We start from the raw sequence: 15,930 nt of genomic DNA on the forward strand, positions 1-15,930 counted from the left end.
ATGGGTTAAAATAGGAAGAGGTTTCTGCCCACAGCAAGGACAAAATAACATCAGGGGGAAAAAAACATGCTTCTCAAAGATTCTATTAATAATAAAAAGGATCAATCACTAACAAAATAATCAGTACAGCTCTACTTTACAGGTAAAGATAGCCTTCTAAGGTGGGACTTCGAGCTCAAAGAGTTCATAGTACCCAAACTAAATCAGTGTCGGTGACTCACACATGATAAGCATGAATGAAGCAATGGACGCAACACGTGTTGCTCCCTGATCGTACTAGGAATTCAAAAGATGCCACTATTGGCGTGCTATTGCTATTGGCTAGGCAACGGTAACTGTACGCGCGGTTAAAGTTTAAACCCAAGGTGATGCAAAACGGGCGGGGAATCATAGCAGTCCAGTATCGGGCTGCACTTTGTAATGTTTGGTCTGACCAAAGGTCCCCTTTACAGTAGTTTACATTGCAGTGGCAGCTGGATATCTGGGTTTTGAATTCACCGTGTGTATCAGGTAGACTCTGCAGACCTTACTTAGCCTAGTAGTGCCCAAAGAGCTGAAAGATCAAAATGGATTAACATCATTATAATAATTGCTCTGCAGATTAGGTCTACCTCTGAATGATGCCAAGTTATAATGAATTAGGTTAGGAATTATGCAACACCATGTATTATGTAAAAAGACACCCTGCTTGCCGATATGACCAAAGATATGTTAAAAAAAACACCTTCCAAATATGAGCTAGCTTTAGTTGAACTGTCATTTATCCTGACGCTTCTCGTGAATATAGGTGAACATTCAGTGAAAATAGCAGATCTACAAGTTCACAACTATTGAGATACAGGGCTACCGTATCTCATTAGGAGTGACAAAAACAGAAATGACAGCATAAGAGCACCTAAACAGTGGGTCGGGACCAGTCTTTGGTTAGCGGATTATTACAAAAGATTTACAAAAGTTTAAAACAAATGGCAACTTTTCAATTAAAAACAAAACTATTTCATGAATAAAATGAAAAAATAAAAAGTTATGTGTTTTGGGCCTTTAGCTAAATGGTTTTGGAAAAAACTAAACTAAGATGGAGCTGACAGGCAAGAGGAGAGGAGGAAGGCCAAAGATGAGGGTTTATGGATGCAGTGGGAGAGGACATGCAGGTGGCCTGAGTGACAGAGGAAGACGTACAGAACAGAAGAAGACCCCTAGAATGATATATATTTAGCTGCCGAACCTCATCTCAAAATATTATGTATCAGGGATATTATGTACAGTATCTTTCCCCCACTGCTTTCTACAGGTGAGCTGTGTGGTTTGCTGTGCACCCGGATAACTGGAGAGTGAAGGCAACTCAAAACTAGATTAGACAAAGACAACTTCCTCCTAAGCTCAACAAATGTATGCCATTCCAACAGGCATAGTTGACAGTGACACTAAGGTAACAGAGGCACTTGTCTGCCGGGTAAGTACAGGTTGCTACTTCTACTTCTGCCCAAAAGCCCACTTGCCCGAAAAGTACATTTTCCTTTATAAAATGTATGTTAAAATGTGCAAACATTGCCCTAACATTTTATTTACTTGCCACGGGCAGTCGGGCAACCGTTAGGAGTAAAAGTCTTGGACGAAACCGAATACCGAATATAGGAAGCACTTGGCCAAAAAACGAATACCAAATAGCGAATTCTTAATTATTTATACTTTCTCTTTTTTGGTACAATTGCAGTCATGGCAGTGCCTCTGTTCGTCTGTTGTAGAGCGACATGATTATGGCAAAACCTATTGAGATCAGTTATTTAAAACATATATTTATTTATTGTGTAGAATTATTTATTTACTATTGTACATTGTACATTTGTAATAAAAGACTATGTGTTTTTTGGCACTATTCGGCCGAATATCAATATTCGGTGCATCCCTAGTTAATAGAGTAAATGACTCCTTTACTAATACTACTACTACCACCAAATAGTGAGAGCCTGGACGTTTAGGCAAAGCTAGTTGACGTGGCATACAGTAGAGGAAATAGAAGAGCAGCATAGATGTGTGATACAGTGCGAGGACGGTAGGCCCACTGCTTGATCAGCTGTGAATCTGTCTGGACTGGTTCCACATGGCAGCTGTTAACACTGCATGTATACTGTATGTACACGTGTGTGACAGCTGCATACAGCACTACAGCACATGTAGTCTACTGTATGTGCAACACTTAAACAGGACCATGAGTTGGAACTTCAAAAGATCAAAAGTAGCAGATCCACAAGCTTGAAATGCGGCGTGAAACGATGCGTTTTGAGCTTGTAGATCTGCTACTTTTGAATTTGAACCCTGAAAAGTAACAGTCTTGGACATCTGAGGTTTCCACCCAACAGAGACGACACGCATCTCTGCCTCTGGGAGCCAAAGCTGCTACTACACTGTAAATCCTCAAATCTAGAAGACCAATTTGGGGTTCATTTGGCTCCTTACAAGCAGCTATTTAGGCTGAGGAGTGAGGGATCCCCTGAAACCCACCCAAGGACCCCTGCGGCTCCTGAACCACAAGTTGAGAACCAGTGAACCAAGGCTGTGGTACACCAAGTTTTTTCGTGTCAAGTTGATTCATTACCTAATAGTAGGGCTGCAAGCGAACCTTCGGGGATTCGAACGTTCGTTCGTTACATTGGCAATCGAAGTTCGAAATTAATGGGTTCAGGTTTTTTTCTTTTTTTTTCTTCTTTTTTTTTTACACGAAAAATAATTATCAGAATGTGATAGGCCTATTCAGAATATCACAGTAGTAGAGATAACCAAATACGAAATAAGTTAGGCCTACCGGTAAACACTAACAGTTAATGGTGACCGTTAAAGTAGTTATAAAATGCACCAGAACAGCTTGGAGCGATCAAGGACCGTCCTCCGCTCCAATTCCGCTCCTGTTTGGGGCCGCGAACCATTACAGCGCCTCGCTGACACACGCTTGTTGACAGACAGTAAAGTGAGAGGCAGGACTCTGAGCTGGGCAGAGAGAGACTTGTGTGTGCTCTAAACAGCGAACACCCATCCACGCACCCAAAGATTAAACAGCCTTTCTCCTAAGCATGAGCAAAGATGGATTTCATTGCAACCACCTAAAGGATCTATAATGCGATTTCTGGGGTTGTTACATCGAGACCAGTTCAGCCCGAACGCGACGCGCTCCGACGCATTCACCAAGTCTTACGGCCGGACTACACCAAGCCGTTTCGCGCGCGTCAGTGCGTATGCGTGCGTATGCGGGGCACGCGCGCGTATGTGCGTTTTGGATAGATCCAATGTATATCAATTCAGCCGGCTACACCAGGCGTACGGATAGCGCGAACCACGGATACGCATTCCCTAAAAATAGGATCGGTTCTATTTTTTAAGCACGCCTATGCGTTTTGTACATAGACTATCTGGTCTTCCTCACATATACTCCCTCCTTGGTGTAGCCTGGAGCGTTTACGCATACGCGAGCCTCTTCACGGACAGTACGCGCGTATGTGCACATTTTTTGGTGTAGTCCGGCCGTGATCATCATCCGTGCGACTCCGCTATACATTGAGCCTGTTCGTCAACAAACTGTGCAACATTTTCTCCGATTGGGTTGGATTTTCCAAGTGTTAGCCTACGTGTTAATGCGGCCACGCATCCACGCGTTTTCAATGGTTAAAACAGCGCATTTAAAACATTTCCTACACTGTTTTAGCTGGTTAAAGGTACAGTCATGGGTACAGTACGTTCGATGGTTCGGTGAACCGAACGAACCATCGAACGTTCGATGGTCCGTTCGGAAAATCCCCCCGAAGTTCGAATCCCTAAAACAGGGCTAGATTACAGCCCTACCTAATAGGCCCGAGACCCTCATATGATTAGATTGTGTCTCAGAGACCCTTGTCTGGGATTATTAGATCATTAAACTACATTCTATTTCAGAGGTGTGGAGTCTTAGACCAGTGTTTCTCAACCTTTTTTCTGCATGGGCACACTTTTCATGTCCCAAGAATCCATGGGCACACCAACATAATACGAGGGTGTAAATATCGTCACTGTTGGGAAGAAACCTTGTATCTCCAAGTTTCAAATGTGTATGTTTCTTCGCAAAGTAAAGGCCTGCTTCATCATACAAGGCTGTTGCACAACAGTAGTGAAAACAGCAGATCTACAAGCACAGTGTGCTTGAAGATCGGCTGTTTTCACTAGTTTAAATCATTTTTAGAATTATAAATACAATACTGGCTTTCAAGCAGTTTCAAGGGGTACACTTGACCCTTCTCAGGGGCAGTGGTTGAGAAACACTGTCTTAGACTACCGATTAATGATTCATTTACAATTATAGATCATTTATAATCCCCGCGGGGGAAATTCCCTTTGATTACAGTTTTCCAAAACACAGAAAACTCACTAGTATAAATCCCTGAGGCACTTTAACTCATCTACTGCCATTTAAATATGCCTTCTTTGGGATCTCCCCGCCCTAAGTCTCCATAGACTTCCATGTAATTTATAGTGCACAGATCATGCACGCCCATGCACAGATCATGCACCATGTTTGTGCAGGCTGTTCACAGCTTTCAAACAAAAAAATCAGATTGGAAATCCGTTCAGGCATTCTTGAGAAAATAGCCATTATGTTTTACATGTTATGTAAGCAAAGATGGCTGCCCTGTATGAAAGATGGGGTTGTATGGGGGTGGAACATGCAAAATCGCGATTGAAATCATGTTTACTAGATTTAATGGGGTCCAAAAATATTTTTCAAAAAAAAAAAAAAAAAAACGTTTCTCTTTTTTTTTTTATATATAAAAGTCGATTAAAGTCGCTTGTCAAACAAACTTGAACTCACAGATATAACTTTGAATTTTCATGTGTATATCACAGTAAAATGTAAGAAATTGAAGCAGATTGACAAGATCACACAGTGTTGCGTTGTGACTCGATGGCGAGCTTGTAGACCTGCCATTTTGTTTAACCCCAGAATATGGAAGCATAGGGGTTGATGCGGTTAAATTATTCACCACATAAAGAGGTGAGCTCCGGTGCTACTGGGCTCACTTCAGTTCTCAGATGTCTTTGCTCTCCTTGCAGGAGGCAGAGGGGGGCCAGCACTCTGGTCTCTATAAAACACAACAAGTTATGAATCGAATAAGGCATAATCGATTAGGAATAAGCAATTGATCCATATTTTGGGAAAAGTATTGGGCAAACAATCTTTTTTTCTTTTTTTTTACATTGCAAAATAGTGAAAAACTGCAGATACGTGGTGATTGATTTTCACTATAGACCATTGTGTGATGAAGTATAAAATAACTCTTGGTTATGGTTAATCGATTTGAATTCATTTTTATATTCTTTGGGGCCTTTTTCTGCCTTTATTCATAAGGGATAGTGAAGATAGGAAACAGGGAGAGAGAGATGGGGAGAGACACGCAGCAAAGGTCGTGAGGAGCGGAATTCGAACTCGCTGCAGGCTGCACAGAGCATATACTGTATGTGGTAAGCGTCTGGACCACTAGGCCAGCGGGCGCGGTTAATCAATTTGTTGATGTATAAAGACCATTGGATGTTGAAGTACAAAATATTGCTAATAATAATTATGGTTAATCGATTTGCTGATGGTCCAAAATACATTTTTAAAACCACCCTTTTTGACTATTTTGATCTAAAAATCGAATGGACAGAATGATCGCCAAAGAAAGCAATCGATATTTTGCAGCCCTATTTCTTTCCGTGCAACAAACGACTGACAACAACAAGCCCACTGGCTGTGGTGTCTACTGGCCAGCCAGGAGAGCAAACAGTGAGCAGGGTTAACACACACACACACACACACACACACACACACACACACACACACACACACACACACACACACACACACACACACACACACACACACACACACACACACACACACACACACACACACACACACACACACACACACACACACACACACACAGTAAACTGGAGCAGCCTAGACAGGAGACAGGAGTGCCCCCACAATGCAACGTGTATGCCCTGAGGACACCACGCCAACAAGCTGTGTGTACAACTCTCACACACACACTTTTGTATTACTTCCATACCATATCAACATTGTGGGCCGTGATTTTAGGAATGCTGAAGTTAGCAGATCTAAAAGTTCTCAGCGCATCTCAGCACGACACATCATGAGCTTGTAGATCGGCTATTGTTGGTGCACGACACCAGCTCGCAATTGAAGTGTAAATCAGACATAACTCCAAACCTAACAACTAAATGTCTAAGCCTAACTCTAACCCAACCCTACAAATCTTGTTTTGACCACAAAAACAAACATAATAGTCATAATCATTTCCATGTTGAATGTTTCAAATATATTTTCAAACATTTTCAAAAATAGCGGAAATAGACGATTTAAGTATAAAGTTGTCAAATATGTCAGTCATTTCATTGTATATTTAGGTTATGTGTCATATCTGCCATGTGCAACTTCAAAGCGCAAAAGTCAAACGGAAATGTAATTGTCAACGACAAAAAACACAATGAAAATCGTTAATCGAAATTGTTTGAGTGACAATTAATCATAATGTAAAATGTCATCATGACAACCCTATATGCCTATTCCTCAAAGCTCCTATACTTGTGGGGATCATACACACACACACCTGGTCCTGACACAATTTCACTGAATTTTCAAAGTCTGAGTCAACGTCCACTAACTAGCTCTTTGACCAGGTCTGGTTTCCATGTTTGCGTTTGAATATCATTCAGTACCCTGACATGATCTCTCTCGCTCTCTCCGCATAATAAGAGCAGAGAGTGCAGCACAAAGGCATACACGGCTAAATGGAAGCCAGATATTCAGGTTTGGTAAGGTGATCCGGGCCGTGACATTTATGTACGTTCATTGCAATGCGTGAAAAGTGAATGAGTCGCGGCATACCTTTCATGTACTGTACATTAGCGTCTAAAATGGTAATAATGGTGCATTTATATAGCGCCTTTATCCAAGGCGCTTTACAACATGCATTACATCCTCACATTCAGACAAACACGTATTCTATTCACACACCGATGGCAGAGGAAGCCGTGCAAGGCACCAACCTGCTCATCGGGGAGCAGTTAGGGGTTCAAGTGTCTTGCTCAAGGGCACTTCGAGCTTCGACAGTAATCCAGGAGGGAGGAGTCGGAGATCGAACCGGGAACCTCTGCCTCAAGTCACTGCAGCCCCGGTCGACGTTTAGGGTTCAATCGGTTAAACAAATTCACTGAAAATAGCCCATCTGCACGCTTGCAGATAGGCTATTTTATGTGAATGATCGACTTTTATGATACGGTGCCAAGAATACGGATGCGTTGGATGGAGTCCAAAACTGTTATTTTTCACGATTCATATTCAAAAATAGCAAAAAAGAAAATTGCTGGTCTACAGGTTCAAACCTTGTCAAACATGTTTTGAACTTGTAGATCTGCTATTTACTACTTTTGTGTGACACTGTAGTAAGACGAACTAGCACATTCATTTATGAAAAGGGGAAAAGGATTACGGAGATATGCCCGACAGAAACATGGACTTTTGTCAATAGGAACACAGCTGACAGCTGATGGGGGGGGGGAATCATCCCAACCCCTGTGCATGCCAAGGCTTAAGGCTTACAGTAGTTGTCAAGTGGATTCTCTGTTACTGATAGGCTATATGCTAACCCACACAATGACAGAAAAACAATACAATATCTCTGCTGTCGGGCAGAAACCAGCAGAAACCAGCTATAAATAAATAAAAATGTAATAAAAACACAAAACTGCCTCATCAAAGTTGGTATGGTGACTATACATTGTCAGATACTTAAATGTGTCCTTGTATTATCATCACTTTACTCAGAGCTCAAGTGTAGTAGTTAGGAGGTTTTGGGCCATTAAGGTGGCAATAGACAGTGACGGGGACTTTGTCATTCTAATCAGTAATAGTCTGGGGCCTTAGGGTTTTTCGTGCTAATCAGTCTAAAAGCACCAAATCTTGTACAGATGTAGCCCAGGGCATGCTCTAATGATTTAGCTAGGGCGCCTTGTCGGCGACCTTCTGGGTCTATTTTCTTTTTTTTAGATAGCTGGTTTCTACCCGACAGCGACAATATCTTTCTCAGAAAACACATAATCCTATATACTTTGAACGAATATGTTAGTCAGGAGGAGGACTTATTTGCATAAATCTGCAACTATGACAAATTGACCCAACAGCCAACAGGTCCCTCTAATACAGTGGTTCCCAAACTGTGGGGACCCATTTTTCAGTTGCAGACCCTTTTATCCCCTTCTTTTTAAAGATGAGTGTCCGGCCTTGTGGTTAGAGTGCCCAGCCATGTCATACTAAAGACACACAAAAAAGACAAATGGGACCCAGTGCCTCCCTGCTTGGCACCCAGAATCAAGGGTTGGGGGGTAAATCCCTACGACATACTAGCATCATGTCCAGGGGATGATGTACATCAAGCTGCCTCACGCAACAGAAACAAGAGATAGGCTCCTGCCCTGAGGGTCTCATGGCTCTGCAAGGTTTACTTACTACTTAAGTACATGTGTGCATAAAAGATAATACCTTTTGAATTAGCCCTCTAATCTATTCCCAAGTTTCAGATTTGCTTAGAAAAGCTTCAATCTCATGATTGTGGCCTTTACCTGAACTCACTATATAATGCATATGATCACACCGGTGCACAGGCTGGTAAAGAGTGCACGCCTACCAGACATGACAGGACAAGACACCTCGCATTACTTGCATAGCACTGGAAGCTCATAGTCATACGCATAAGGCGAGTGCATTGGTCCCCAAACCTTTACATTTCAAGCACTCTGAGAGTGTTGCCAATGGAACCAAATGGGCCGTAAGGTTTCCACTCAGGGGTAGAGTTGCCGTCTTAGAACACGGAGGGTTCCCTAAGGGTTCCCAGTTCGATCCCGGGCTCCCCCAGAGTTAGTGTCTTAGAGTCCTTGAGCAAGACTCTGAACCCTTAGTTGCTCCCAGTGAGCAGGTTGGTGCCTTGCATGAGTGACTGTAATGCACAATCTCTGTAAAGCACCTTGGACAAAAGGCGCTATATAAATGCATCATTTACTGAAAATGAATTGGTTCAGAACTCTAAAAGTTGGGACGGAACTGGAACCAAAAGAAAACTTGTTTTTTCTTGCCCTGAACTGGGAACTAAAGTGGGCGTGTCACTATCCTACACATTGGAAGATGCATGTGCAGAAATAGAAGTGTTCTGCCTGACAGGAATGATGCAGTATAATGACATACAGTAAGTGGTTGTCTGATCTATACTGTAGGTAGAGATTAGAAAATAATCTAGATAACATGTACACAAGCAGGCATAGCACGGGGCAGCTCATTATGCATAACAGACAACCAAGCCCTGCTTATTCATTCAGCGCACCCCAAAGAGCTCATTAAGAGAGCTCAATACACACCCGGGACAAAAAGGCTACTAGAGTACTGCAGGATCTAGGATGGGATGGGACAGGGTGGGGGTGTGGATACAATCATCCATTGTGCAGCCTTCATTCTGCAGGCCTGGCATTCTCTAAACAAAGCAGCAAGTTGGGGTTTGTTTTGGGAAAAATAGCAGCATCTAAGGTCTCAATGAGCCCGCTTGTCATCATCAGCAGGCCCCGTAATGGCACCGTGACAACACAGCCTCTACGTTCTCTCTCATTTTAACCCATTTAGGCCTACGATTATTGACTGCTTTAACTATTGAAAAATAGCAGATATACAAGCTCACAGCGCGGCACCGAGTGCCGCGCTGCGAGCTTGTAGATCTGCTATTTTTGAAAAATCATGATTTTTTCTTTGCAAGTCTTTGAATATATCTATTTAAAAGCGATTATTTGTAACTCAAATATTTGCTTCTGGCGGGTCCCTGGAACAACATATTTTGAGACGGAGGTCCATGGTTAAATACCTGTAATTTTGGGGGTCCTTGACATGAAAAAGTTTGAGAACCACTGATTTAGAGGAAGGATTTAGAAGTCGGGTCAAAGATCGGGTCAAAGATATTCAAAGACTTGCACTCATTTTCACGATTTTTCAAAAATAGCAGATCTACAAGCTCGCAGCGCGGCACTCGGTGCAGCGCTGTGAGCTTGTATATCTGCTATTTTTCAATGGTTAAGGCATAAAATAGTGGTTAAAGTGCTTAAAATCTAACGCGACTCGGGCGCGTTCCAGGTATTTGAGAGTTAAGACCCACACATACATAGCTGCATTCAAATGTTCACTCTATGTTTATTATCTAAATCAGAAGTTCTCAAACTCTTTCAGGTCAAGGTCACCTACATATTTAGGTGTTTGGCCACGGACCCCCTTCTGAAAATATGTTAGGCCAGGGACCCTCAAACAAGATTTGTGCTGTTGAAATGCTTCAGAAACATTCAAAAATCTTTGACAACTTTTCTAGATTTTTTTGAAAATAGCTGACTCAAGATCTACTGTAGCTATCGCTAATGCTTGCCATGAATAGTTGCAAAATCTGACCTGCTTGTATACAGTATGCATATGCTTTTTTCACACTGCTCCTATCAGTAATCCTTGCTTCCGTTGTTCTTTCTTTCCATCAAGAGGGTTTTATCTGTCACAAATTATACAAGCATACGCACAAAATGTTGATTAGACTTGTTCCGCAATCTTGTTCTGCTCTCTCTACTTCTTCCCTTTCCTGTGACAGCTAAAAATAATGGATCTTATACTGTACAAAAAGCAACCCGTGGTGTGACAATATAATTAATTCATTATTCTGGTTGCCCAACTTGCCTCTGTTTTGAATTTCTCTCAAGCATTCCCCATAAATATCAATAATCCGTTATGAATTAGGTTACTTCGTCTCTGTCGGGTGGAAACCTCATATGTCCAAAACTGTTACTTTTCAGGATTGAAATTCAAAAATAGCAAAAGTAGCCGATCTATAGACACGTTTCTTGTTTACAAACATTGAGACTAAATGCACAGGTGACTGTATCATGTAATCAATTCCACCAATCCCCAAACCTGTTGTTTTGGGGAGCGCTGGTTTCATTGGCTAATTTTGGTACCGACCTGCACGCGCATCTAGTTCTTATCAGTGTTACGTGGACCAGAAACGCATTAATAAGTTCGAAACTACTTTTGAGCGACGCTGTAGTATGATCAAGTAGACCGTTAATTTACAAAAGAAAAACACTAAATATGGAGATAAGAGGTTTCTGCCTAACAGTGATCAGAATAGATCAATTCCATCCTGTTAGTGTAGCAGTGTGTAACGCAGGGCTAATCATGAACATATAAACACAGACACCAGTTCTAAAGAAGGTATCTGAGGAATGCCGGATCATCTGTACATAAAGCACAATAAAACAATGCAGCTGATTCTGATGGCGTCTATCTAGAGTCAACACAATAAATCAGCAGCTGTGTTTGGCTTTCTTCTTCTTCTACACACACACACACACACACACACACACACACACACACACACACACACACGCTTGTATTACTATACTTGTGGGCATATCAACATCAGAGAGGCAATTGCATGAATGACATTATTACGTCCTTCTAGACATGTTTAATCCTAACCTTAAAACTGCAGATCTACAAGCTCACAACGTGTCGCAGCGTGGACATTTTGTAGGTTTCGTAGATCTGCTATTTTTTTGTGCAGGACACAAGTAAGTATGCAACCAAGTATAAATCAGACATAATATCCCTAAACGTATAGATGTCTAATCCTATCCTGAATCTTTCCCTAAATGTACTCCTAACTTGCCTTTACCATAACACTAGCATTTATCAAGGGAGGACCAGGAAAGGTGCCCTCACAACGTCTATTTATCAAATTCTGTTATACTTGAGGGCACGTTTGGCTCTTGGAGGTATAGTAACACTAGTACACACACACACCTCAGTCAGTGCCTGTGTTGTTCTATGGGGCGTGCGTCCACTAAATAGCAGCACTAAATGGCATGGCGGTACCTGCTGAAACAAGTAGCTGCCTGCAAGTGCATTGGAATGCGTGGGGGAATTCGCTTTGCTTGGAGGCAAATTAAAATACCAAATAGCAAACCCAAAAACAAAACCTTAACTGCTTGAACTAATCTCGCTGCAACTGAGGCAGGCTGGCATCTCAATGAGTGCAACAACAAAACACAAACACACACACACACACACACACAAACACACACACACACACACACACACACACACACACACACACACACACACGCACACACGCACGCACGCACGCACGCACACACACACACACACACAAAACAGATCACATTAAATAAAGGGAGAAAAAATCCTATTACCCTCAAGTTCAAACATTCTAGCCTGTTTCACAGTGTTCTCAAAACAATGCATGACCAAGCAGGATTGTCCATTTTCCCACGGCCCACATAAGGGACAAGTTGTGAATGAAACCAGATTAGATGGGGGGGAAACCACTCAACTTTACATACTTTTTGAGTGGTCCTAGTTTGAAGTCGAATAGTTTCCCCAGCTTAAAGTGCCATTCCCACCGGTCACGATAACTATAAGGGTACATATAACTATATAGTTTACAATGAGTGCCATCCACATGACTTGATGATGAATGATTTTTAAATGTATACTTTTATAGTTAATAGTGGTCAGTGTGAATGGCCCTTAAAACTGGTTTCTTGTGATCTGACCTAGATCTATGTGAGAGGTACAGAGTAACAGGTTCAGGTTCATGACATGGGTTTAAGTAAATAAATTAATCCATTAATGAATAAACAAATTAGTTAGTGTGGTTGTTGTTCCGAGTTGAACAATCCCCCCCAGTTCCCTGTGATCTCGTCTCACTAACATTGACCTACTTCCAACTATGGGAGTTAGTGTGGGAACAACAGCTAAGGTTCAGGTTTAATGTGTAAATAAATAAACAAACGCTAAATGTGGGCTTTGGAGGTTGTAGTGGGTGAACAGTTGGTTTGCTGCAACGAATGACAATAGCATTTGACATTCGTTATAACTTTCCTATATTTGCTTACTACTTAAACGTTTTAAACATCATCAATCGTAAAACTGTGGTAGCATTGTAGCTAGCGAGCCAAAAATGTCAATGACATGGACTAACTGGAGCCACTTGGGAAGAGTTCCCCAGGGATCCCCACTAGGCACTCTCCTAGTTCCCCCTCTACACCAGGGGTAGGCATTCCAGGCAGCCTTAGGCCCGGGTGCCAAGTCTGCCAACATTGGCACAGGGGTGGGTGATCACTGGCATCAGTGTGTGACAGAGCCTACTCACATAGGCATAGTACTGTGTTCCATCTGTCTGTCTGTCATTGTCCGTCAATGTTATACGAGTTAAAACAGGATCTCAATTTAAATAAGCTGTGTGCTTTCTTGAGCGTAATCATTTTAGTTGGCCTTGTACCAGTTTTATTTATTTTATTTTTATTTAACCAGTAAAATCACATTGAGACACGGTCTCTTTCACAGGTGGGAACTGGCCAAGAGGCAGAAATATAACAATCTTGGAAATATTGGTACTGTCATGAAACTGTACATTTTCCAATCTTGGTACTGTCACGAAACAGTACATTTTCCTATGCAAACCTATATTAAATTTTTTGATCAATCAATCAAATGCAATTTACATCTTGCACATGACTCTACATTCATTCAAACTGATAACTTTGACTGGGTGGGTTATTGATTGAGTCAAATGATCATTAGGCCAGGCCTACACCCCAATGTAAAAGAACATATTTCTAAAGGAGGACAAAAATAAAGGTTATCTATAGCCTGCCAAAATCAACATGACATTTTGATGTGGTGCCATCATAATTAAACTAAATGTTGATATGGCACACCATCAACAAAATGAAACATGGCACTTTGTGTCAAAAAGGTTGCCAACCCCTGCCCGACACTAGAAAAGAACTGATCTACAAGCTCACAGTGCGCCGCGAACGCGGCGAGTTGTGAGCTTGTAGATCAGCTATTTCCCCCTGTGCCAGAAAGCTGCTAATCCCAGATAGATGCTAACAGAGCCAGCAGCAACAGGTGGGCTAACCATTGCACAGACAGACAAGAGTCACTTTATGAACATAACTATTCCTAACAGTAGTTTAATAGTAAATAAATAAACAGGTTAAACTTACTGGTGTTGTAGACAGCAGGTCTCGGCTCAGTGTTTTATATCACAAATAAGTTGCTTCTTCTTGACACTGTGAACGTCGCCCTGCCTCTCCTCTGCTCTCCTCTCCTCTCCAATCACAACCAACTCTAGTTTCTAGGGTTTAAAATCCAAATAACGCCTCTAAACCAACTCTAACCCGACGAGCGAGGACTAATGTTAGATAAAAGTTGATAAGAGTTGGTGAAACGGCCGTTAAAGGCGGTGTTTCGGTGGATAAACTTGGTAAACAGACTCTGTGTAATGTTGTGCTTTTTAGCTCGAGCTCCGCTTCACACACACTGCTGTCTGCCTGGGATTAAAGTGCTGCTGCTGCGCATGCGCTCTGTCCACACCTGAATGCCCCCCCGACTACTAGGTGGAATGTACATCCCATAGCCTGGAGGGACGGCGGCCCACGCTGGGATTGGCTTGTTTGGTTGTCGTGCCAACCACCCAGAGGTAAATATAATTTATTATTAATATAAACTTTTAAGTAAAAATATCAAATACCCAGTAGTGGGGAAAAGTACTCAAATAATTACTTGTAGTTTAGTGGAGTAGAACTAAGTAAAAGTAATAGAAATTGTAAATACTCAAGTAAAGTATAAATACCTCAGAATTGTACTAAAAAAGTACAATATTTAATTAATGTTCATGTTTATGTTTATTCAACTTTCAGCATGATCACAGATGTAAAAAAAAACAGGTGCCATTAAAAAACACTGAATTATTTTGCTGATTACAATAAAAATCATAAAATCTAAAAATGCATTTGCCTATCTAAAAGTCCATATAACCTAAAAACACAAATCTAGAATCCACTATCAATAATTGAGTGTTAAGTAACTTAGTTACTTTGGTTTTAAGTAAAAGTAAAGTAGCAAATAAACATTGTACTTTGTAGAAATGCTGTGTTAACTTACAGGTAAAAGTTCTGCATTCATTTTTGGGGGCAAAAAAAGAAAAAAAAGTATTGGTGTGTCTAACTTTAAGTAGGCCACTTTAATTACTTATTGAGTAGCTATTTAAAAGATGTAAAATGTAATGACTTCTATAGTGCTGTCAAATAAGTGTTGAAGGGTAAATACAAGTATTACCCAGAGATGTAGGGGGTTAGTAATGGGAAAACTAATTTCAAGCACTCCAGTAAATGAACCTCCATATTGAATTGAATTATACATTCCATAAATATATAAAATATAATTTATTGTTCTCCGAGATGAATGGCCATTAGATGGGTGTAAATTAGTTTAGGCGTGTGTGATGCATTTCACTGAGACACTGAAGCAGAAATTAAATTAAAGTGCTGAATGAACTGCACTGTCTCATATGAGCATGAGGAACTGAATCTTTCCCAGGGTAAATGATCTTTCCTGAAGCAGACTGCAACAGCCTGCAAACAGTTTACAAGAGTTTGACTACTCTGACCTCTGCTGATCACTTTGACAAACTACACGTTTAAGACAAAAAATGACCATCTTTGGTATGATGCAGACATTGATGGACTGTAATAACAAAGTGCATATCCTTGATTAGGCCTACTGTTCTATCTATCTATCTATCTATCTATCTATCTATCTATCTATCTATCTATCTATCTATCTATCTATCTATCTACCTACCTACCTACCTACCTATCTATCTACCTACCTACCTACCTACCTACCTACCTACCTACCTACACCTACCTACCTACCTACCTACCTACCTACCTACCTACCTACCTATCTATCTATCTATCTATCTATCTATCTATCTATCTGCCTGCCTGCCTGCCTGC

The 15,930-nt window shown here is 41.3% G+C and overlaps 1 protein-coding gene across 1 annotated transcript in view; it reads right to left on the reverse strand.

Annotated features, from left to right (window-relative positions):
* Positions 1 to 14,435, reverse strand: part of phactr4a (phosphatase and actin regulator 4a) — an 83,376-nt gene extending 68,941 nt beyond the window's left edge. Inside the window, exon 1 of the mRNA XM_080735910.1 lies at positions 14,134 to 14,435. The gene's annotated coding sequence lies outside the window, so the exon portion shown is untranslated. The remainder of the gene's footprint in view (positions 1 to 14,133) is intronic.
* Positions 14,436 to 15,930: the final 1,495 nt, after the last annotated feature.

The sequence above is a fragment of the Nannobrachium achirus genome (genome assembly GCF_963921795.1).
Source record: "Nannobrachium achirus genome assembly, chromosome: 10".
NCBI lineage: Eukaryota > Metazoa > Chordata > Actinopteri > Myctophiformes > Myctophidae > Nannobrachium > Nannobrachium achirus.